General features: G+C 41.7%; 1 long non-coding RNA gene across 1 annotated transcript; it reads left to right on the top strand.

Annotated features, from left to right (window-relative positions):
• The first annotated feature begins 442 nt into the window (after positions 1–442).
• On the top strand, positions 443–23,422 carry LOC147367531 (uncharacterized). Its single transcript, XR_015169208.1, has 4 exons — positions 443–580; positions 1,180–1,270; positions 2,062–2,243; positions 23,270–23,422. It is a non-coding gene; the product is annotated as an uncharacterized LOC147367531 (long non-coding RNA).
• Positions 23,423–24,465: the final 1,043 nt, after the last annotated feature.

The following is a 24,465-nucleotide window of genomic DNA, read 5'->3' as shown; positions in this document are numbered from 1 at the left end:
ATGAGATGCTGTGCATAAAGGGTCTCAATTAAAAATCTATGTAACTTCCTAGTCTTTATTCTTTCTCTCCCTGATGGAGTAAGTCAATAGCTGGGATGTGAACTCAGCTGCATGGACATTATTTCTAAAATTGGATTGGGGTGATATCTAGTTGTATTTCCTGACTAGAAATACTTTATGAGTAAAACCTGGTCTCAATAAATATTTGGAAACACTTAATTTGAGGACTGCTGTCAGAAACTCCCTTTAGGAAGGGATGAAAGACTAGTTCTTTGGTCAACAGCCTGAAAATCCCCTTGAGAAACAAGCATCTTCTCATCTCTGCCAACTGGATTGCTTTTATCTCCATACAAATTTATCTTGACCCTTAAAAGAACCTCAACAAATAGAATCTTAAGCCAACTCCATAGCAAATGCCTGCACGTCTCCATCCTCAAGAGCTCTTAGGGTTACTTTTCTAAACTCTAAACACAATTCATTAGCTAAGAAGAAGCATTGCTTCGGATCTTTTATGGACTGAGAAGAAAAGAATTGTTTTTCACACACACACAGAAGAAAGAAGTACACCAAGAAGGGAAAGGTAATGTCTCATAATGGTCTACAATGACTGCTTTCCTTCTCTACTATGACAAATATGCATTGGAAATTTCTCAGATTTCTACAATAATTAGAGGAATAAAACATACCCGGAGTCCCTCCAAAATGTTTAGGACTAGCTCAGAACAAGATGATAGACTAGGGTTTCACTTCCAGGTGCCTCTCAAGCTCCTGGCCCCTTTTGCACTTTCAGGGAGCTCTTTCTCTACCTCCCTCCCCCAGGAGTCAAAGAACAAGATATTAATTCTTTAATGAGTTGACCCTCTGAAAAGCCTTTTGAATTTTAAACAAGAGTGGGCACATGGACTATATTTAACCCAAGAGAATGAATTTCTCATAGTAGGACATGAAAAAAAAATTGTGAGGGCATAGGGGGTCTTTGACGCTCTTCAAACTGTATCATGACAGCTTTTCTATACTCAGAGGATGATGTTAGCTAGAGTTCTGGAGATCAGTGAGCTGTTTGGATCCTTTTAGAAGAAAAACATAATTGAATATGCTTTCTCACCATGTGCTATATTCCCAGCTCAGTTATAATACTTAAAAACAGCTTGACAGGTGCTCTTTATTGGTTTCCTTAAGGCTGTCATAACCAAGTGCCACAATCTGGATGGCTTAAAGCAACAGGAACGAGTTACCTCGCAGTTCTGCAGGCAAGAAGACTGAATTCCAGGTATGGGTAAGGCCATGTTCCCTCCAAAACCTTACAGAGTTGTCCCTGCCACTCCCGCCCTGGGTTTTCCTTGGCTCATAGTAGCATAATTCCAACTTCTGCCTCTCATCATGAGATTCATGCCTCAAATCTCTGCATCTTCTTTCCTCTGTGTGTGTCTCTGTGTCCAAGTTTCCCCTTTGCATAGGACACCAGTAATCATGGTTGAGGGCACGTATTCATGATCTCATCTGAACTTGAGTATGCAGTATCTCGGTATCTGTGAGGGATTGGTTTCGGGACCTACGTGGATACCAAGATCCAGGGGTGCTCCAGTCCCTACTGTTGATCTCCCCTATCTCTGGATCTGCATCTTCAGATTCAACCCACCATACCCGGGGTCATATTTTCCGTCTGCAGTCGGTTGGACGGGTGGATGGGGTACCTGCAGAGGAGGGCTGGATGTGCTCTCAAAGATCCTATTGACTAAATGAAGTCATGTTCACAGGTACTAAGGGATGGTTAGGACTTCAGTATATTTTTTTGACAGTGGCACAGTTCAACATATACCATGCTCCTAGACCAGAACAACTGAAGAAGTACAACTGGGAACATTTTCTACAGGCAGCCCTTTTAGCTCCTCCTTGTTGGAAAGAAGTGATTCAACCTTGAAAAGCCGAGGACAAATGCCATGATAATTCTAGACACCCTAGATAGCTCTTGAGTAGTGAGATGACAGATCGCTTCATGTCTTCCGTATCTTCATGCCTCAGTTTTCAAGTATGTAAAACTTATCTGCCCTCCTTCCACAGAAGAAAGAGAACTGCTTAATATCCTGCATAACCAGCATATCCCAGCGGCAAACATTTGGCTGCTCCCTCTGTGAAACCTCCCCAGTTACTTCCACCTCATTCTTCAACTCTTAGGAAAAGAGACCCTGAAGAACTTGTATTTGGGAACTTGTATCTGTTGGGAATGAGAGGGGATCCAGAAGGTAAGAAAGAGTAACTGTTTTCTCCCCTGACCCACAGACTTGTTGATTCCCTGTCTAACTCAATACTTCCTCTTTGCTAATTTCACAAAGTACATTCCCCTCTGCTCTGTAACTGACAAATCTCTCTCTATGATATTCTGATTTTTTTTTCACTCTTTACATGTTCTAAGGATTATTTAGCATGTGTGTGCACTAAGTCACTTCAGTCATGTCTGACTTTTTGTGACCCTATGGACTGTAGCCTGACAGACTCCTCTGTCTACTGGATTCTCCAGGCAAGAATACTGGAGTGGGTTGCCATGCTCTCTTCCAGGGGATCTTCCCCACCCACGGATCAAACCTGAGTCTCTTATATCTCCTGTACTGGCTAGAGGTCCTTTACCACCAGTGCCACCTGGGAAGCCCTTATTTAGCATCAGTTCAGTTCAGTTCAGTCGTTCAGTCGTGTCCAACTCTTTGCGACCCCATGAATCACAGCACTCCAGGCCTCCCTGTCGATCACCAACTCCCAGAGTTTACCCAAACTCATGTCCATCGAGTTGGTGATGCCCTCCAGCCATCTCATCCTCTGTCTTCCCCTTCTCCTCCTGCCCCCAGTCCTTCCCAGCATCAGGGTCTTTTCCAATGAGTCAGCTCTTCGCATCAGGTGGCCAAAGTATTGGAGTTTCAGCTTCAACATCAGTCCTTCCAATGAACACCCAGGACTGATCTCCTTTAGGATGAACTGGTTGGATCTCCTTGCAGTCCAAGGGACTCTCAAGAGTCTTCTCCAACACCACAGTTCAAAAGCAATTCTTCAGTGCTCAGCCTTCTTCACAGTCCAACTCTCCCATCCATACATGACCACTGGAAAAAGCATAGCCTTGACTAGATGGACCTTTGTTGGCAAAGTAATATCTCTGCTTTTTAATATGCTATCTAGGTTGGTCATAACTTTCCTTCCAAGGAGTAAGTGTCTTTTAATTTCATGGCTGCAATCACCATCTGCAGTGATTTTGGAGCCCAAAAAAACAAAGTCTGACACCAAATATGATATGATTTTAGGGCTAAAATCTGAAATATGCCCTGTTTCCACCCAAAAATATCCTCCCTAATGTACTGAATCTTAAGACCTGAGACTGCCCTGGAAGAGAATCCATCCTGTCCAGCTTAGGTACTCATCATGGTTCCTCGGGGCACACAGATTAGAGTTTCAGCTTGATATTCACAGCCCTCAATCACACAATCCATACCTAACCTTTCTGCCACTGTCTTTGTTTACATTGTCTCATATTCTCTATGTGCTGGTAATGCAGATTATTCATCTTTCCTATTCCATACACATTTGTCCCCTTCTTTTACTAAATGTTATTTAAGGCATTCCACTTGCTGGCATGCTGCACTCCATGGGGTCACAAAGAGTCAGACATGACTGAGTGACTGAACAACAACAACTTACTGTAAATCCCTTTAGCCATAACACCCATTTAAATTTTGCATATTTAAACCCTTTAAGGTGGGCTTCCTCAGTGTCTCAGAGGTAAAGAATCCCCCTGCAATGCAGGAGCCACAGGAGACGCAAGTTTGATCCCTGGGTCAGGAAGATCCCCTGGAGAAGGAAATGGCAACCCACTCCAGTGTTCTTCCCTGGAGAATTCCATGGACAGAGGAGCCTGGTGGGCTACAGTCCATAGGGTTGCAAAGAGTCAGACACGACTGAAGCAACACAGCACACAACTTTTACGGTGCACTGAGATGACCCTTACCTCTCTTCCAGTTGGAATTCATTTGTCTGAACAATCACTCACAACATGTGGATCTACACTAGCATGCTCTATTTTGCTGGAGTAATTTATACTAATCTTCTACCACCACCCTTTACCACTCTGAAATCCTACGAAATAGAAACTTCAATTCATCCATCTTAACATCCTTACTATAAACTGTAACTCACAGATTGTGCATAATATATGGTTATAAATGCTTTAGTCCAGTTCTGAATAAGATTCAGCTCAGGCTTTGATCTCTGTTTCTAACACAAACTACGCCAAGTTATTGACATTTTATTAGCCATTTATACCTTAGCATAAATGTGGTTCCAACCCTTTATGAGATTGTTATAAATATTACAAAACATGTGTGCATGATGACAGGGTTGGAAAGCAAAACTGAGATGATAAAGGGTTCCATTGATAAAAATTCCCTTCCACTGTCTTAGGAGGCATGAACTTCATCAAAGTGTGTGGCTCATTCTGCTGCCTCTGAACTTTGACCAGGGTAGATTCAGAACAAAAATGTTGAAAAATAAACATTTTTTTTTTCAGTAACTACATTTTGGTATCTCTCATCAGGCCCCTGAATCACCCTTCTTTCTAGCAAATTTTTACCCAAAGAGCTCTCACCCAGTAAGTGGTTTCTTCCTATTTGAGAAGTTCTCCATTTCACTCTCACACTGTTCTTGATTTCTGCACAAATTCCTTCTTGTGGAATTGTCTTGCTAATAGAACGGGAACTTTCCTGTGGATTTGCACTCAATCTTTAGGACAAGTTTCACATGATATCATGTTCTATAGGAACTTAAATAGAGATTCAGAGTCCTCCCTGTGGTCCAAATTATCTGGTGGTATATAATTCATGTGCATTTGCTTTCAAAAACCACCAGGTTTTTGAAACCAGGTTCAAAGGAAAGTCACATTACCACACAGAGTGACCTTGTGGAAGCACCAAGGACTTCCGAATGACAGTATCAAGTGATGACAAAAGAATCTGCCTTCCACCTGGGCAGCTGATGACCCTTTTGAAGGCTTAGATCCCTGCCTTTTATCTCATCCCAAGTAAATTCCTTTCCTAGCTGAGCATGTTCAAATACAGACATGGAAAGGGGTGACCATCAGATCCATACCATCAGATGACCTCAAAACATCTAGAATGAATAGTTCAGTGGGAAGGGCAAAGCGCTTGAAGCCAGTCACGGCCTTAGGGTTTGTGAGCCTCAGTGGTTCCATAGGTGGGATGAAGAAGGCCCTTGATCCCACAGATACGTGATTAGAAGGTAAGCAAACTGCCAAACACAGAGTCAAGGTCATAGGAAGTGCTGAAAATATATTCTTCCCCATTCATCCTACTGTTCCTATTCTCATTGACTCTACCTGTAAGTAGGGATTCTACATCAGTGGAAACATCTATCTTAGAATTTCACTCTTCTGATTAAAATGGATAGAGCAAACCCTTCTCATCCAAGACCCTCACATCTCGTGCTGTTTCCCTCCAACCCATGAGCCCATGCTACAAACACCAAACCACCATTATTAATTTTCTCCCCCACTTCTCAGGCTTCTCACCACAACTTAGAGGGGAAAAAGACTGAAGAAAAGATTTCCAACATAAAAAACTGGCAAGGGACTTTTAAAAAACTAGCAGAGCTTTTCAATAGAGCATTCTACGATGACGGCAATGTTCTGTGTCTGCACTATCCAATGCAGTAGCCACTAGTCATATTTAGCTAGGGTGAATAAAGAACAGAGCTTTTCGTTTAATTCAATTTTAAAATTTAATTTTAATTAATGTAAATTAAACAGGCAGGCGGCTACCATACTGGATGCCAGATATAGATCAATTCTTCTCAAGCTTCAGTGCACCTAATGCTCATGGGGATTCATGCAGGTTTTGATGTAACAGGTCTGGAGCAGAACCTGAGATTCTGTATTTCTAAGACATAATGCTGATGCTGCTGGACCAGAGACCATACTTTGAGAAGCAAGGATGGAGCTTATATTATGCAAAGAGCAGGTTTTCAGGAAAAGATAGCAACCTGAAAACAGCAGAGAAAAGATATGAATAGGTGATTTACAAAAGAGAAAAGCCCAAATGTTATTCATCATATGAAGATGTCCAAACTCACTAGTAATCAGTGATGACAAGAAAAAACACCATTGTGTCACTTAATAACTATAAGACTGGCAATGGTTAGAAAGCTGGATGTCACCAAGTGTTGATGGGGATGTGAGAGTACAGGAGTGTCACATCCTGCTGATGGATGGATGGATGGGCTGGCAGCCATTTTGGAAAGCAATCTCAAACAATTGATTTAAATGAAGTACTTGCATACTCATGACCCAGCTATTAATTTCCTTAGTATGTATCCCAAACGTCTCATACAGGCTGTACAAGAAGATTATGACAAGGAAGCAGAGTCGAGTTAGACATCCATCACTGGGACAGTTCAGTTCAGATCAGTCACTCTGTCATGTCTGGCTCTTTGTGACCCCATGGACTGCAACACGCCAGGCTTCCCTGTCTATCACCAACTCCCAACGCTCAAACTTATGTCCATCGAGTCATTGATGCCCTCTAACCATCTCATCCTCTGTTGTCCCCTTCTCCTCCTGCCCTCAGTCTTTCCCAGCATCAGGGTCTTTTCAAATGATTCAGTTCTTCCCATCAGGTGGCCAAAGGATTGGAGTTTCAGCTTCAGCATCTGTCCTTCCAATGAATAGTCAGGACTGATTTACGGACGGACTGTAGGATGGACTGGTTGGATCTCCTTGTGGTCCAAGGGGCTCTCAAGAGTCTTCTCCAACACCGCAGTTCAAAAGCATCAATTCTTTAGTGTTCAGCTTTCTTTATAGTCCAACTCTTACATCCATAAATGACTACTGGAAAAACCATAGCTTTGACTAGACAGACCTTTGTTGACAAAGTAATGTCTCTGCTTTTTAATATGCTGTCTAGGTACATCATAGCTTTTCTTCCACAGAGCAAGTCTTTTAGTTTCATGACTTCAGTCACCATCTGGAATGATTTTGAAGTCCCAAAAAACAAAGTCTCTTGCTGTTTCCATTGTTTCCCTATCAATTTGCCATGAAGTGATGGGACCAGATGCCATGATCTTGGTTTTCTGAATGTTGAGTTTTAAGCCAATTTTTATACTCTCTTCTTTCACTTTCATCAAGAGGCTTTTTAGTTCTTCTTTGCTTTCTGCCATAAGGGTGGTGTCATCTGCATATCTGAGGTTATTGATATTTTTCCAAGCAATCTTGATTCCAGCTTGTGCTTCCTCCAGCCTGACATTTCTCATGATGTACTCTGCATATAAGTTAAATAAGCAGGGTGACTATATGTAGCCTTGAGTATTCCTTTCCCAATTTGGAACCAGTCTGTTGTTCCATATCCAGTTTTAACAGTTGCTTCTTGATCTGTATACAGATTTCTTATGAGGCAGGTCAGATGGTCTGGTACTCCCATCTCTTGAAAATTTTCCAGTTTGCTGTGATCCACACAGTTAAAGGCTTTGGCATAGTCATTAAAGCAGAAGTAGATGTTTTTCTGGAACTCTTTTGCTTTTCTGATGATCTAACAGATGTTGGCAATTTGATCTCTGGTTCCTCTGCCTTTTCTAAATCCACCTTACTATCCAAGATGGCAGATTAGAAGGACATGCGCTCTTCTCCTGCGAGAACTCCAAAATTATAACTCATTACTGAACAGCTGGCAACAGGAGAATGTTGGATCCCACCAAAAAGAGATACCCAACATCAAAGGGCAAAGGAGAAGCCTCAACAAAATGGTAGGAGGGGTGAAATCACGTTTAGAATAAAATCCCATTCCTCTCAGAGAACTCAGACAAAACCTTGTGCATACCAGGAGAACCCCCAGAAACTGAGCCAGACCTGCCTTTGAGTGTTTGAGTGTCTCCTGTGGAGGTATGGGTCAACAGTAGCCTGCTACAGCAGCAGGAACTCTGGGTGCAGCAGACCTGGGTATAGCATAAGCCCTCTTGGAGGAGGTCGCCATTAACCCCACCACAATGCCACCAGAACTTACACAGGACTCAGGGAACAAACTCTTGGAGGGCACAAATAAAACCTTGTGTGCACCAAGGCCCAGGAGAAAGGACCAGTGACCCCACAAGAGACTGACCCAGACTTGCCCATGAATGTCTAAGAGTCTCCAGCAGAGGTGTGGGTCGGCAGTGGCCTGCTGCAGGGTTGGGGGCACTGAGTGCAGCAGCGCCTGCCCGGACCTTTTGCAGGAGGTTGCCATTATCTTCATTACCTCCACTATAGTTTGGCCTCAGGTCAAACAACAGGGCAGGAACACAGCCCCACCCATTAATAGAAAATTGGATTAAAGATTTACTGAGCATGGCCCATCAGAACAGGACCCAGTTTTCCCCTCAGTCAGTCTCTCCCATCAGGGAGCTTCCAGAAGCCTCTTATCCTTATCCATCCCTGGGACAGTGGATGGTAAAATGCAGTAGGTGCACAGCATGGGATGCTATCCAGTATTTGGAAGTATTATTTGTGATGTGCCTGTAGCAATGTGGATGGGTCTTAAGATGATATCATTGAGTGAAAAAATATGAATCAGAATGAGACATACAATGTAATATTATGTTCATAAATGAAAATATCTGTTATAAAATCACATGTCCTGTTTTGAAAAACTATATTTTAAATATATATATTGTATATGATGAGTGAAAAGGCAAAATAGGAATATGGAATGAGTATATGAAGGAGAAATGAAGCCAGATAGGAATTGACATGGCCTGTGAAGATGTGGTGGGTAGCAAAGGAGAAGTCTTGGATTCAGTACCCCTGACAAGCTGGTTTCTGTGCCCTGACCAGACTCATCTCCTATTGTGTTGTCCAGGTCATTCCTGCCTAAATGGCCAAAAAAGTAATTCTATTGCTGTCCTCCAGACACACCCGGGTCATTCCTTCACAGAATACTTTCCAAGAGTGGAATCTCCCTAAGCCCCTGATCCATGGGAACCCTGGGCTGTTTCCTTTGGGAAATCTCCCCTGACATCCAAACCAAAATGAGCACCTTTTTCTCTGAGATCTGCCATACCTATGTTCGGCACCTCTGATTTGGCATTGATCACATAGAGATGTGCATCCTTGGCTGCCATTTTGTAATGATGCAAAATTAAACAAGCAGCTTCCCTGGTGGCTCAGAGGTTAAGAATCTGCCTGCTGGTGCCGGAGACTCCAGTTTGATACCTGGTTTGGGAATATCCCCTGGAGAAGGAAATGGCAACCCACTCCAGTGTTCTTGTCTGGGAAATTCCATGGACAGAGGAGCCTGGAGGGCCATAGTCCATGGGGTTGCAAGAGTTGGACATAGAATAGCAAATAAACCACAACAGCAAAAAACAAACAAAGGCACAGCCAGGGCACCACCAACAACAAAACCTGTCCCTGGAGCCTGGAAGTTCCTGGAAAACAAGGTCAGTGTCTGAGTTTTTTTTCATGACCCTCATCAGGGTCTATCACTATATATTTCAGAGACCAGCTTTATGAGAATTGACTGATTTGGTTAACTTTCATCTTAAAAACTATTCTTTTATGCAAAGAAAGTGCAGTATTTACCTCTCAGCTGGAAGGTAATGTGCTTGAAAAGAGAATTCAGAATTAAGTCAGAAGCGTGTAGAAAAATAAGGTTTGCAGACCAGTATCACTGGTGATCCTTATAAATACTTTTATATTCATTAAGCTAAAGCAATAAAGATAAGACACTTAATAAAGATAACGTCAACAGAACTTTATATATCCTAAAATAAACATGATGAACACTTTGTTCAGTTAATCACAATTTACCATTGCTTATTGTCCAGTATCTTTTCTGGCAATCTTTCTTTAGCAGTTTTAATGTGTTACTTGTAAATTTGACATTCTTTGTTTATAAACAGTGGGTATGATAATAACTACCATTTGTTGAGTATCTACTGTATTTCCAATGATACAGACTTGAGCTCATTTTTCTCCTTACAAACCTGTACATTTTATGGCTGAGGAAACAGAAGGTAAAAAGCAATGAAATAACTTCTTGAAGCCCATCAGTTAGTCATCAACCAAACAAACCTGGTTTCACACCAGGTTCATCTGACTCCCCAGTCCAAATCCTTTCCATAATCCACTCTGCCAAGGAGTTTCCTAGTGTGTCTGATTCTCCAAGTGAATGTCTGTTTGATATTATTACTCTGAACAATTAAGTCATATAAAGAAGTGGCCCATGATTTACATAAATCAGTGACTCTCAAATGCACTTCTAGAACTTATCTGTGATTTACTGCTGAATTGGTCAAGGGATATAGTTTTTAAATCTTCCAGATAACTATAATGTGCAGCCAGGGTTGATAACCACTGGCACAGATTTAGGATGGGTGCCCAGATATAGGCCTACATATGCTGAAATAGGAAAGGATTTGTATAGTAAAGTTGCCCTCTTGTACAGCACAGGGAATATGGCCAATAATTTGTAATAACTATAAATGGAGCATAACTTTTAAAAACTGTGGATTACTATATTGTATATCTCTAACTTATGTAATAGTATACACCAATATAAAATATAATTATATTAATTATACTTATGTAATATTATATACAATATAAAATTTTAAAAAAAGAGATAAATGTTTGCTGGCTTTATACAAAATTTAAATAAAGATATAATACTATAAATGTAGTATTTTAAAGCTGAAAAATAAGGTTGCCCTCAGCACTTTTCCCTAAATTAAAGGAAATCAACCTTGAATATTAATTGGAAGGACTGATGCTGAAGCTGAAGCTCCAATACTCTGGCCACCTGATGCGAAGAACCGACTCATTGGAAGAGACCCTGATGCTGGGGAAAATTGAAGGCAAAAGGAGAAGGGGGTGGCAGAGGATGAGATGGTTGAGTAGTATCACCAACTCAATGGACATGAACTTGGGGAAACTCTGGGAGATAGTGAGGGACTAGGAAGCCTGATGTGCTGCAGTCCATGGAGTCACAAGAGTTGGGCGTGACTTAGTGACTGAATAACAACAACAGAGACAAGTCTGTGACCTTTTTTCCCTATATAGTGATTAATTTTCTTTCATCTTTCTCTGGCTTCTTCTTACCTTTTTGACATAAATATCAAAACAGCAAATGATTTCTCTGTTTAGACTCTGATAAGTGCAGAGCTTCGTGCTAAGCCACTTCGGTTGTGTTGGACTTTTTGCGACACTGTGGACTGTAGCCCACTGAGCTCCTCTGTCCATAGCATTTCCTAGGCAAGAATACTCACACATCCTTTTCCAGGGAATCTTCCAGACCCAGGTATCAAACCCATGTCTCTTAATCCCCTGCGATGGCAGGCGGGTTCTTTACTACTAGTGCCACCTGCAGAGCTTCAGAGCAGTGACATTCTCAGGACTGCCTTGGTCAGGGTAGCCTAGGTGCTATAACCAACCACGCCACATCTCCATGGCTTAATATGACAGAAGTTTGGTTCTCCTGCTCATACGGTTCAGCAGGCAGCCTTCCACAAAGGGACTAGGGACCCAGGCTGTCCACCACTTGGCCAATTTCTACAGCCTCTAACCCCTCTGCTGGATCCTTTCTATCTGGTTGGCAGATGGGGAAGAGAAGTGCATCAGAGAGTCCTATCTTATGAGGGAACATTTTACTTGACCAAGACTGGAGAGTTACATGTCCTTTCTACTAACATTGCTGCTTAGTTCAACTCAAGGTCACTTATGACCTTCAGATGTTTCCCTGTGACTTTCATCGAGGATGTCTTATCTTCTCTTAAAAAAAAATTAATGTAGTATTTATTGAGGACTCACTGTCCTATCAGTTCAGTTCAGTTCAGTCGCTCAGTTGTGTCTGACTCTTTGCCACCCCATGGACTGCAGCATGCCAGGCTTCCTTGTCCATCACCAACTCCCAGAGTTTACTCAAACTCATATCTGTTGAGTCAATGATGCCATCCAGCCATCTCATCCTCAGTTGTCCCCTTCTCCTCCTGCCCTCAATCTTTCCCAGCATCAGGGTCTTTTCCAATGAGTTCTTCGCATCAGGTGGCCAAAGTATTGGAGTTTCAGCTTCAGCATCAGTCCTTCCAATGTATATCCAGGACTGAGTTCTTTTAGGATGGGGACTGGTTGGGTCTCCTTGCAGTCCAAGGGACTCTCAAGAGTCTTCTCCAACACCACACTTCAAAAGCATCAATTCTTCAGCACTCAGCTTTCTTTATAGTCCAGCTCTCACATTCATACATGACTATTGAAAAAACCAAGGCTTTGACTAGAACAGACCCTTGTTGACAAAGTAATATCTCTGCTTTTAAAGATGCTATCTACGTTGGTCATAGCTTTTCTTCCATGGAACAGGCATCTTTTAATTTCATGGCTGCAATCACCATCTACAGTGATTTTGAAGTCCAAAAAATAAAGTCTGACATTGTTTCCACTGTTTCCCCATCTATTTTCCATAAATTGATGGGACCATATGCCATGATCTTAGTTTTCTGAATGTTGAGTTTTAAGCCAACTTTTTCACTCTCCTCTTTCACTTTCATCAAGAAGCTCTTTAGTTCTTCTTCACTTTCTGCCATAAGGGTGGTGTCATTTGCGTATCTTAGGTTATTGATATTTCTTCTGGCAATCTTGATTCCAGCTTGTGCTTCTTCCAGCCCAACGTTTCTCATGAGGTACTCTGCATATAAGTTAAATAAGCAGGGTGACAATATACAGCCTTGACGTACTCCTTTCCTGATTTGGAACCAGTCTGTTGTTCCATGTACGGTTCTAACTGTTGCTTCTTTACCTGCATACAGATTTCTCAGGAGGCAGGTCAGGTGGTCTGGTATTCCCATCTCTTTCAGAATTTTCCACAGTTTATTGCGATCCACACAGTCAAAGGCTTTGGCATAGTGAAAAAGCAGAAATAGATGTTTTTCTGGAACTCTCTTGCTTTTTCCATGATCCAGCGGATGTTGGCAATTTGATCTCTGGTTCCTATGCCTTTTTTAAATCCAGCTTGAACATCTGGAAGTTCACGGTTCAAGCACTTTTGAAGTCTGGCTTGGAGAATTTTGAGCATTACTTTACTAGCGTGTGAGATAGAGTGCAATTGTGTGGTAGTATGAACATTTTTGGCATTGCCTTTCTTTGGGATTGGAATGAAAACTGACCTTTTCCAGTCTTGTTGCCACTGCTGAGTTTTCCAAATTTGCTGGCATATTGAGTGCAGCACTATAATAGCATAACCTTTTAGGATTTGAATTAGCTCAACTGGAATTCCATCACCTCCACTAGTGTTGTTCGTAGTGATGCTTCCTAAGGCCCACTTGACTTTACATTCCAGGATGTCTGGCTCTAGGTGATCACACCATCATGATTACCTGGGCCATAGAGAATTTTTTTGTATCGTTTTTCATTTATTCTTGCCACCTCTTCTTAATATCTTCTGCTTCTGTTAGGTCCATACCGTTTCTGTCCTTTATTGAGCCCATCTTTGCATGAAATGTTCCCTTGGTATCTCTAATTTTCTTGAAGAGATCTCTAGTCTTCCCCATTCGGTTGTTTTCCTCTATTTCTTTGCATTGGTCACTGAGGAAGGCTTTCTTATCTCTCCTTGCTATTTTTTGGAACTTTGCATTCAGATGCTTTTATCTTTCCTTTTCTCCTTTGCTTTTCGCTTCTCTTCTTTCCACAGCTATTTGTAAGGCCTCCTCAGACAGCCATTTTGCTTTTTTGCATTTCTTTTCCATGGAGATGGTCTTGATCCCTGTCTCCTGTACAATGTCCATAGTTCATCAGGCACTCTGTCTATCAGATCTAGTCCCTTAAAACTATTTCTCACTTCCACTGTATAACCATAAGGGATTTGATTTAGGTCATACCTGAATGGTTTAGTGGTTTTCCCTACTTTCTTCAATTTAAGTCTGAATTTGGTAATAAGGAGTTCATGATCTGAGCCACAGTCAGTTCCTGGTCTTGTTTTTGTTGACTGTATAGAGCTTCTCCATTTTTGGCTGCAAAGAATATAATCAATCTGATTTCGGTATTGACCATCTGGTGATGTCCATGTATACAGTCTTCTCTTGTGTTGTTGGAAGAGGGTGTTTGCAATGACCAGTGCATTTTCTTGGCAAAACTCTATTAGTCTTTGCCCTGCTTCATTCCAAGCAGGCCAGGCCAAATTTGCCTGTCACCCCAGGTGTTTCTTGACTTCCTACTTTTGCATTCCAGTCCCCTATAATGAAAAGGACATCTTTTTTGGGTGTTAGTTCTAAAAGGTCTTGTAGGTCTTCATAGAACCGTTCAACTTCAGCTTCTTCACCATTACTGGTTGGAGCATAGAGTTGGGTTACTATGATATTGAATGGTTTGCCTGTTATTTACCTGGGGCCAAACTATGGTGGTGCAGATGGTGACTGCAGCCATGAAATTAAAACATGCTTACTCCTTGGAAGGAAAGTTATGACCAATCTAGACAGCATATTAAAAAGCAGAGATATTACTTTGCCAACAAAGGTCCATCTAGTCAAGGCTATGGTTTTTCCAATGGTCATGTATGGATGTTAGAGTTGGACTATAAAGAAAGCTGAGCACAGAAGAATTGATGCTTTGGACTGTGGTGTTGGAGAAGACTCTTGAGAGTCCCTTGGACTGCAAGGAGATGGAACCAGTCCATCCTAAAGGAGATCAGTCCTGGGTGTTCATTGGAAGGACTGATGTTGAAGCTGAAACTCCAATACTTTGGCCACCTGATGCGAAGAGCTGACTCATTGGAAAAGACCCTGATGCTGGGAAGGATTGAGGGCAGGAGGAGAAGGGGACAACAGAGGATGAGATGGTTGGATGTCATCACCAACTCAATGGACATGGGTTGAGGTGGACTTGAGGAGTTGGTGATGGACAGGGAGGCCTGGCGTGCTATAGTTCATGGGGTCGCAAAGAGTTGGACACGACTGAACTACTGAACTGATGGATGAAGCTATGGTGGAGGTGATGAAGATAATGGCGACCTCCTTCAAAAGACCCCTATGTGCCCTGCTACACTCAGTGCCCCAACCCTGCAGCAGGCCACCACTGACCCGCCCCTCTGCTGGAGTCTCCTGGACACTCACAGCTAGTCTGAGTCAGTGTCTTGTGGGGTCACTGCTCCTTTCTCCTGGGTCCTGGCATGCACAAGTTTCTGTTTGTGCCTGCCGCTGTCCTGTAGGAACTAGCTAGATACATTTCATATGTTATATTATTGAGCTTGTGTGTGCTCAGCCATTTCCGACTCTTTGCGACCCCATGGACTATAGTCCACCAGGCTTCTCTGTCCATGGAATTTCCCAACAAGAATATTGTAGTGAGTTGCTGTTTCCTCCTCCAGGGACTCTTCTTGACTCAGGGATCAAACCCATTTCTCCAGCACCTCTTGCTTTGGTAGTAAGATTCTTTACCACTGAGCCACCTGGGAAGTCCCATGTTACCTTATCACATTATCAAAATAACCCTGTGAGGGATATGCTGTCATTATTCCCATTTACAGAAGGCATTGAAGCTAATGGAGTTCAAAGGACCTGATCACACTTAGATACCAGATGGCAGAGCTCAGGTATTCTACTACTTCCTACTGGAGTGTTTGGCTTTGATTACAAGATAGTAATTTACAGAGGAAGACCCACTTTCCCACCTGGCCTCCTGAAACTGTGCAAAGTATGCTGAGTCTCTCTACAGTGTGCACAGTTATCTCTGTTAGATAGCATCAGAATACCTCACACTTTGTTATTCTTTAACATTTGCTTGATAGTAAAAGCAAAATGCTTTTGATATAACAATTTAGTGTGTTCATTGCCAATTATTAGTTTTAATTTAATAAAAAATCCTACAAACAGATGTAGGATTAAAGTGGATTGTCTCAGTGTCTTTCAACCTCTAGTAAACCTGGATGACTATTTTGGCTCCACTGACAAGAAGGTGCTTCATTCCCAGAGTGCAAAGTTTCCATATTTCAACTGCCAAAAAGAAAGCTCTAACCTGGGAACCTTCCCCCACATCCCCAACCAAGTTTCTCACTTCAGATCTCTTCCTACTCAATTCTTAAATATCTAGACATTGAATCCAGCCTATAGATCCTCCCCAGGTCTGCTTCCATGAAAAGAGATGTAGTTAGACCTCTTCATTCACTCCCTCACCCCATTTTATGCCCATTTGGACCAGGTGCAGAGCTAGATGCTGGAGAGATATAGTGAAGGAGAGAGCCTCAAACATTGATTCAATGAGCTTATGGTTTGTTGTGGAGGTGGAATACACAACTGGCCATGATAATTCCTGATATTCACTCAAGGATAGTGATGCGCTATGAGGTATGGGCACATAGAGGAGAGAGAAATTAATTCTGCTGGGAAAAAAAGAAATGAAGTGGCATTACAGTGACATTCGAAGTGAGCATTAAGGGAGAGTGGGAACCTTTAAAGCAGAAAAGGCAAGGAAGGGCATTCCAGGCCAAAAGAATGGCAGAAGCACATGGCCAGTAACTTGGTGGGGCTCAGACATGGTGATCAAAGAGGAGAGCAGGGAGAGAATTTTCTAGTGGAAGCAGCCAGGAATCATCACAATTTACTGCTGCTGTTGTTGTTTTCTTGTTGCTGTTTGTTTTTGATATTTTGTTTTGAAGAATAGATAGATAGTAAAAGAATATCTGGAGCTAGGAGGACCAATGAGGAGACAACTGCAACAGTTATGAGGAGGAAATGATGAAGGACTGAATGAGATCTTTGGAGCCAGGGAGGAATTACAGGATAGAGGGATCATTTCAGAACTGTGAAGATGTGGTATCTCCGAGGGTTGGAGGAGAAGGAGTAGCAAGCAATCTGCTTCCCCCACCCTGGGACCAGGCACTACAATGTGGGGGCACTCTTAACCAGCAGAGCCAATGTCAGGGGAGGCCAAGGAGGAAGAGGACTGTGATCTATGAAGACAAAATTGGAGATGTAACAGAAGAGAATGTCTGAAGTGGCCACTCTGGGTGGATAAGAGCCCTGTTGTAACAGATATTTGAATGCTGACTGTGCCCTTTGCTGATGACTTAGTGATGAGACAGGTAGTACGTCTGGTTTTAAGACCAGGAATCTAAGGCCTGGCCCTAGCTCTGATCTGCCTCTAGTTGTATAACAAAAATAGTCTAGCCATTTAAACTTGGTGTTTCAGAATATTCATCTTTAAACTAAATCTTGTAGTAGTTAGCCTCCAAAGTTTTAAACTCAGTTTAAAATTCAGTTCTGAGGACTGAAGCTAGTTCATAATGAAATATACACAGAGAAATAGGAAAATAGCATAGATTATATAAATATTTAGGTAGACATACAATAACTAAATAACTGGATGGATGGATGGAGAGAGAAGGAGGAGAAAAAGAACTGCAAGCTTGAAACTACAATTTCCATTTTCTGCAAAGGACTTTCTTTTATCCTAAGAATATATTTTTACTTAGTTTTTTGGCATTAAAATGTTCTTTCTTTTGTTAAACAGTGGTGAGAGTTGATAGCAGTTGTTTTAAACTTTTAATTTTTAATCTTTAAAGTTTTTTTAACTTGAAACTTCCCAGGCTTCCCTCATTCTCAATTTATTTTAAAAATTTTCTAAATCTGCAAAATCGAACAGTCTGGGAGCCAAATTCCCAGCTTTTCTCCCAGAAATGTAGAGGCAGGGGCCAGGCAACGGCAGCAGAATGGTGTTTATTTTTCACAGCCCCTGCCCCTCACCCTCACCCTACCCGTGTGAGCAGTTGTTATCCAGAGAGCACCACCAGCCCACTGATGAGTGGAATGTGATCCAATCCCACCCCAGAAATTAGAGGATTTGCTTCTGGGGACCTTCAAAGAGAATCTACATTTTTTCCTGTCTTTTCTCCTTTATTCCTTTTATTCTCTCTCACACACCAAAAACAGAAAGGAAAGAAAAGAAAAAGAAAGGCAAGAAAATCAGTGGGAGGACAGAAAATGTGTTCTCCAGATGATATTTCTGTTCATCCTGGGGTCCTTTAAACACCCAGCCACCCTCCTCCACCTCCCACTAGAGCTGAACCAAGGGCTCCTGTTACATAGCCATAGAACTGTCAGCAAGAACACATTTTTTTTTCCTTCCAAAGAGTAGTTTGCAGTTGGAAGGTATAGAGATTGGTTATGGTAAAGCTTTGGTTCATGATCAGATAACACAGATTAAGTTGATGTATAATAGGATCTCAGCCTATAGGGCAATTATGGGGTAGCCCAACTGAAACCTCAGAAGAAACGTCATTTTCCTCATTCAGGGAAACTAAACATAATATCACAAAGTTATACACTGGCCCTAACCCTAGTGCGTACCAACTAATCATAATGGAATAATAGGTAATAATAGTTATTATTTTTCAGTCATTTACCACAGATCAAACACCCTTATACTGATCTCTAAAGTAGAAATTATTTCTCTCTCAATTTACAAATGAGAAAGCTGAGACTTAGGGAAATTAGTTCCTGGCCCAAGTTATACAATTCATCAGAAATGGAGATAGTTTCTGAATCCAGATTTGCCTAGTCACAAGCTCTCATTATTCCACAAATTGGAATAAACTGTTCCCCCATTATCCCCCACTCTGGAACCATTGCCAAAGCATAGCAAGACAATGGCATGAAGAGATGGTCCCTCTCGCAATCTGACAGAGGAGCTAGGCCTGTAAACAACAAGCTATGATGCTGTGGTGAGCAAGATGCATTGTTCCCTCAGAGAAGCCTTCCATCAGGGCTGACATTGGAGGATCAGGTGCTATGGATTCTGGAGCCACTCAAAGTTCCTTTGAACAAAAACACCAGGGTTATCATTTCACAAGAAAAATGATCAAACACACATTTGAAGGTAGAATTCAGCTTTCTTTTTGTGAAACCAGGATAATTCTTCAGTAGAAAATTAAGTTATCTTTTTCCAGATGAGCTTGTTTCTGAGGCAGCTAGTGAGGAACCACCTACAGTTCTCAGCAATGGTGACTGAACTGCCTCTGAGCACTGCCATAAACCTTGGTAATAAATTTAGGACCTGCCCTGCAGCTTCAAAAATGACAAAGTACCATTAAAGACAGGTATTCTTTGAAGGGACAAGGGGATCTGAAGAGGGGCAGGGTGAGAAGATTCAGACAGGAAAGGGATGTCCTTGGCTTCTGACTAGTACAAGCAATGAGACGGAGGTGCAGCATTAAGACAAAGCAGGACCAGGTAACCTGGGCGAGAGAACCCAGTGTGCTTGAAGGTGGAGACAAAATTCCAGGTAGAGGTGAATGAGGTTAAAGAGGACCCCTTAGTCAAAGATTAGAGATGTGAATGTGTTTCAATGCTGCTGGGAACAGTGCGGATAATGTTGAAGACGCAGGTGAGAGGAGACAGAGCTGATGGTGTGGGGTTGCTAAGGTGATAAGGTGGCTCAGAGCCTCAAGGAGAGATGGGAGGCACCATGGACACAGTGCAGATGAATTTAATGTGCTGCTAGAAATTGAGGACTGTTTGCTGAGTATTTTTTTTATTCTTTGTGAAGAAGGAATTGAGAGTATCTGTTGAGGGTAAGACTTGAAGGGTTACAGAAAGTTTGAAATAACCACTACAGAGGTGGGACAGCCCTAAGACACGAATAATATGAGGATGTCCTGAGCAGTGCTGGGGCCCCAACTGAGTCTAGGGTGGGGACACTCTGGCCTATAGCTGTGCAGCTTGAAGTCTTCCACCAGCCCTCTGCCCTGGGGCCAGGAGTCAGGAAGAGAGGTTGGGGTCCCACAGATAGGTCGGTGAGATAATCAACCCAAGGGACTAGGAGATTAAGGAAGGAAGTGAAATAAGAGGGCATCCCACCTTGCAAGAATGTAGTCCTGCAAGCTTCAAGGCTTTGGCCAACTTCTGAGATTGTGTTAGAACATTGTACTCAGTCATGGGGTCCAAGTGGCTTCAGAGACACTACTTGATTCTGAACTACTATCTCTCTCCCCCAGTCTTGCCTGTTCCCTGGTTGGTCTATCCCTAATTGGATCCACAGTCTTTTCTACCTTCTACCATCCTTAGGAATAGCCATTGAAACAATGTTACCTTGGCCTTTATGTGGGGGTCTTAAGAGTTTTAGTAAGTCTCCCTGACCTATAAAGAACTGGTTTGATTTAAATTCTGAAAATTCATTACAGAGATTCTGAGGACCTTGGAATATATATGCATTGCTGTTGTTGTTTCTCATTTCTGTAGAAGGAAGGTGGATTTGCATTTTAATTTTTAAATTATGTAGTACATCAACACATGCTTTGTGTATATTTTTAAAAATTTGAGTAGTATATAGAGTTGTTTTTTTTTTAAGTAAAAACACACCTTTAAGTTCAGTTCAGTTCAGTCGCTCAGTTGTGTCCGACTCTTTGCGACCCCATGAATCACAGCACGCCAGGCCTCCCTGTCCATCACCAACTTCCGGAGTTCATTCAAACTCATGACTATCAAGTCAGTGATGCCATCCAGCCATCTCATCTTCTGTTGTCCCCTTCTCCTCCTGCGCCCAATCCCTCCCAGCATCAGAGTCTTTTCGAATGAGTCAACTCTTCGCATGAGGTGGCCAAAGTATTGGAGTTTCAGCTTCAACATTAGTCCTTCCAAAGAACACTCAGGACTAATCTCCTTTAGAATGGACTGGCTGGATCTCCTTGCAGTCCAAGGGACTCTCAAGAGTCTTCTCCAACACCACACTTCAAAAGCATCAATTCTTCAGTGCTCAGCTTTCTTCACAGTCCAACTCTCACATCCATACATGACCACAGGAAAAACCATAGCCTTGACTAGATGAACCTTTGTTGCCAAAGTAATGTCTCGGCTTTTGAATACGCTATCTAGGTTGGTCATAACTTTCCTTCCAAGGAGTAAGCATCTTTTAATTTCATGGCTGCAGTCACCATCTGCAGTGATTTTGGAGCCCAGAAAAATAAATCTGACACTGTTTCTACTGTTTCCCCATCTATTTCCCATGAAGTGATGGGACCAGATGCCATGATCTTCGTTTTCTGAATGTTGAGCTTTAAGCCAACTTTTTCACTCTCCACTTTCACTTTCATCAAGAGGCTTTTGAGTTCCTCCTCACTTTCTGCCATAAGGGTGGTATCATCTGCATATCTGAGGTTATTGATATTTCTCCTCGCAATCTTGATTCCAGCTTGTGCTTCTTCCAGCCCAGTGTTTCTCATGATGTACTCTGCATATAAGTTAAATAAACAGGGTGACAATATACAGCCTTGATGTACTCTTTTTCCTATTTGGAACCAGTCTGTTGTTCCATGTCTAGTTCTAACTGTTGCTTCCTGACCTGCATACAAATTTCTCAAAAGGCAGGTCAGGTAGTCTGGTATTCCCATCTCTTTCAGAATTTTCCACAGTTTATTGTGATCCACACAGTCAAAGGCTTTGGCATAGTCAATAAAGCAGAAATAGATGTTTTTCTGGAACTCTCTTGCTTTTTCGATGATCCAGCAGATATTGGCAGTTTGATCTCTGCTTCCTCTGCCTTTTCTAAAACCAGCTTGAATCTATGGAAGTTCATGGTTCACGTATTGCTGAAGCCTGGCTTGGAGAATTTTGAGCATTACTTTACTAGTGTGTGAGATGAGTGCAATTGTGTGGTAGTTTGAGCATTCTTTGGCATTGCCTTTCTTTGGGATTGGAATGAAAACTGACCTTTTCCAGTCCTGTGGCCACTGCTGAGTTTTCCAAATTTGCTGGCATATTGAGTATAGCACTTTCACAGCATCATCTTTCAGGATTTGAAAGAGCTCAACTGGAATTCCATCACCTCCACTAGCTTTCTTCATAGTGATGCTTTCTAAGGCCCACTTGGCTTCACATTCCAGGATGTCTGGCTCTAGGTGAGTGATCATACCATTGTGATTATTTTGGTCATGAAGATCTTTTTTGTACAGTTCTTCTGTGTATTCTTGCTACCTCTTCTTACTATCTTCTGCTTCTGTTAGGTCCATACCATTTCTGTCCTTTATCGAGCCCATCTTTGCATGAAATGTTCCCTTGGTATCTCTAATTTTCTTGAAGAGATCTCTAGTCTTCCCCATTCTGTTGTTTTCCTCTATTTCTTTGCATTGATCGCTGAGGAAGGCTTTCTTATCTCTTCTGCCTATTCTTTGGAACTCTGCATTCAGATGCTTATATCTTTCCTTTTCTCCTTTGGTTTTCGCTTCTCTTCTTTTCTCAGCTATTTGTAAGGCCTCCCCAGACAGCCATTTTGCTTTTTTGCATTTCTTTTCCATGGGGATGGTCTTGATCCCTGTCTCCTGTACAATGTCATGAACCTCCATCCATAGTTCATCAGGCACTCTCTCAGATCTAGTCCCTTAAATCTATTTCTCATTTCCACTGTATAGTCATAAGGGATTTGATTTAGGTCATACCTGAATGGTCTAGTGGTTTTCCCTACTTTCTTCAATTTAGGTCTGAATTTGGCAATAAGGAGTTCATGGTCTGAGCCACAGTCAGCTCCCGGTCTTGTTTTTACGTGAGTTTGAGTGAACTCTGGGAGTTGGTGATGGACAGGGAAGCCTGGCATGCTGAGATTCATAGGATCGCAAAGAGTTGGACACGACTGAGTGACTGAACAGAACTGAACTGAATATATATGTAATCTGAACACACGTTTCTATGTTCATGTTTTTCATAAATTGTATCAGACGATACATATTTTTCTGTCATCAGTTTTTCCATACCATGTAAATACCTTTTTCTTTTTAAAATTTTATTACAGAATATTTAAAATATAGAAAATATATGAATCAGTATAACAATAATCAATGCACTTACTACCTAGATTTATGTAACTATTCATATTTTATATATTTCATCTGATTTTTGAAGAAATGAAACTATAGATAGAGCTTATTGCTCTTCTTAGCCCACCCCATTCCTATTCCCTTCCCAAGTTTCTCAGAGTAAGACACAATACTGAGAAGTTGTTGGATATACTTAAACATTTTTTTAAAATCACATGTGTATGTTTCCATAAACTAATTACAGTATTGTTCTGAGAGTTTTAAAAATATAGAAATGGTCTCATATTATCCATTTTCTTCAGTGACTTTCTTTTCTCCCTGATTGACTTTCTAGGTATATCTATATTGATACATGAGTACTAAACTACTTATTTTAATGATTGGTTTTCTTTGTCTGAATATATGATGACTGTTTTATCCATTCTTCTTTTGGTGGATATTTAAGTCATTTTCAATTTTTTTTGTAGCAAACTCTGCTACAGTGAACAGAGTCCATGATCCCTTGAGCAGGTGTGTGACAGTTTCTTTTGGACATGGCTGTCCCTTGCATGACTCTTCAGAACTTGTACTGATGAAGAATATTAGTCAATTGTTATTTTTACTAAAGCAGTGACATGCAGGTATGTTTTGTTGAAGAATACAAAGTATCTTTGTAAACTGGTTATACTGCTTTCTTTGCCAACTGTTGGGGGTTGTAATGGTCTCCAGTTTCCAAGAAATTGGAAGTGAGGAAATAACATCATCCCCTGAGATTAAAAACTATCCCATTCACACACAATGGATCACAACAAGGATGTTCAGAGCCCCTTGAGAGAATGAACAGCATGTCAGTCAGCTACAACTGTAATCTGAATGAAACATTAATGTTCTAAAGAACATGGCAATCACAAAGGGCCCTGTTTTCTGGAAAAACAAAAAATGGAAAGACTCAGGACAAAATTCAACAATGCTAGTCCAGGTATTGCACAAATATAAGTGGAAGCCTGAACTACAGATTTCTAAACCAACTCTGCAGAGAGATGTTAGGTACCAAGTGTTATTCCTTATTGAATTTTAATATTCCTTACCTCCCCCCTTTATCAACCAAAGATTACATTGACCGTTAGGACTTTGAATGCTTCTAGTTATATGCCATATTTTTTAAAATGTAAAGTAATCAATTAGCAGATAGCATATTGAAAAGCAGAGACATTACTTTGCCAACAAAGGTCTGTCTAATCAAGGCTATGGTTTTTCCAGTGGTCATGTATGGATGTGAGAGTTGGACTGTGAAGAAAGCTGAGCACTGAAGAATTGATGCTTTTGAAGTGTGGTGTTGGAGAAGACTCTTGAGAGTCCCTTGGACTGCAAGGAGATCCAACCAGTCCATTCTGAAGGAGATCAGCCCTGGGATTTCTTTGGAAGGACTGATGTTGAAGCTGAAACTCCAGTACTTTGGCCACCTCATGCGAAGAGTTGACTCATTGGAAAAGACTCTGATGCTGGGAGGGATTGAGGGCAGGAAGAGAAGGGGATGACAGAGGATGAGATGGCTGGATGGCATCACTGACTCGATGGACATGAGTCTGAGTGAACTCCGGAAGTTGGTGATCGACAGGGAGGCCTGGCGTGCTGCGATTCATGGGGTCGCAAAGAGTCAGACACGACTGAGCGACTGAACTGA

This window comes from Bos grunniens, chromosome 8 (assembly GCF_055505025.1).
Source record: "Bos grunniens cultivar Pamir isolate PY7600 chromosome 8, Bosgru_T2T1.0, whole genome shotgun sequence".
Classification (NCBI taxonomy): Eukaryota; Metazoa; Chordata; class Mammalia; order Artiodactyla; family Bovidae; genus Bos; species Bos grunniens.
The sequence above is the reverse complement of the archived record's forward strand: the minus strand, read 5'-3'. Positions and strand labels throughout refer to the sequence as shown.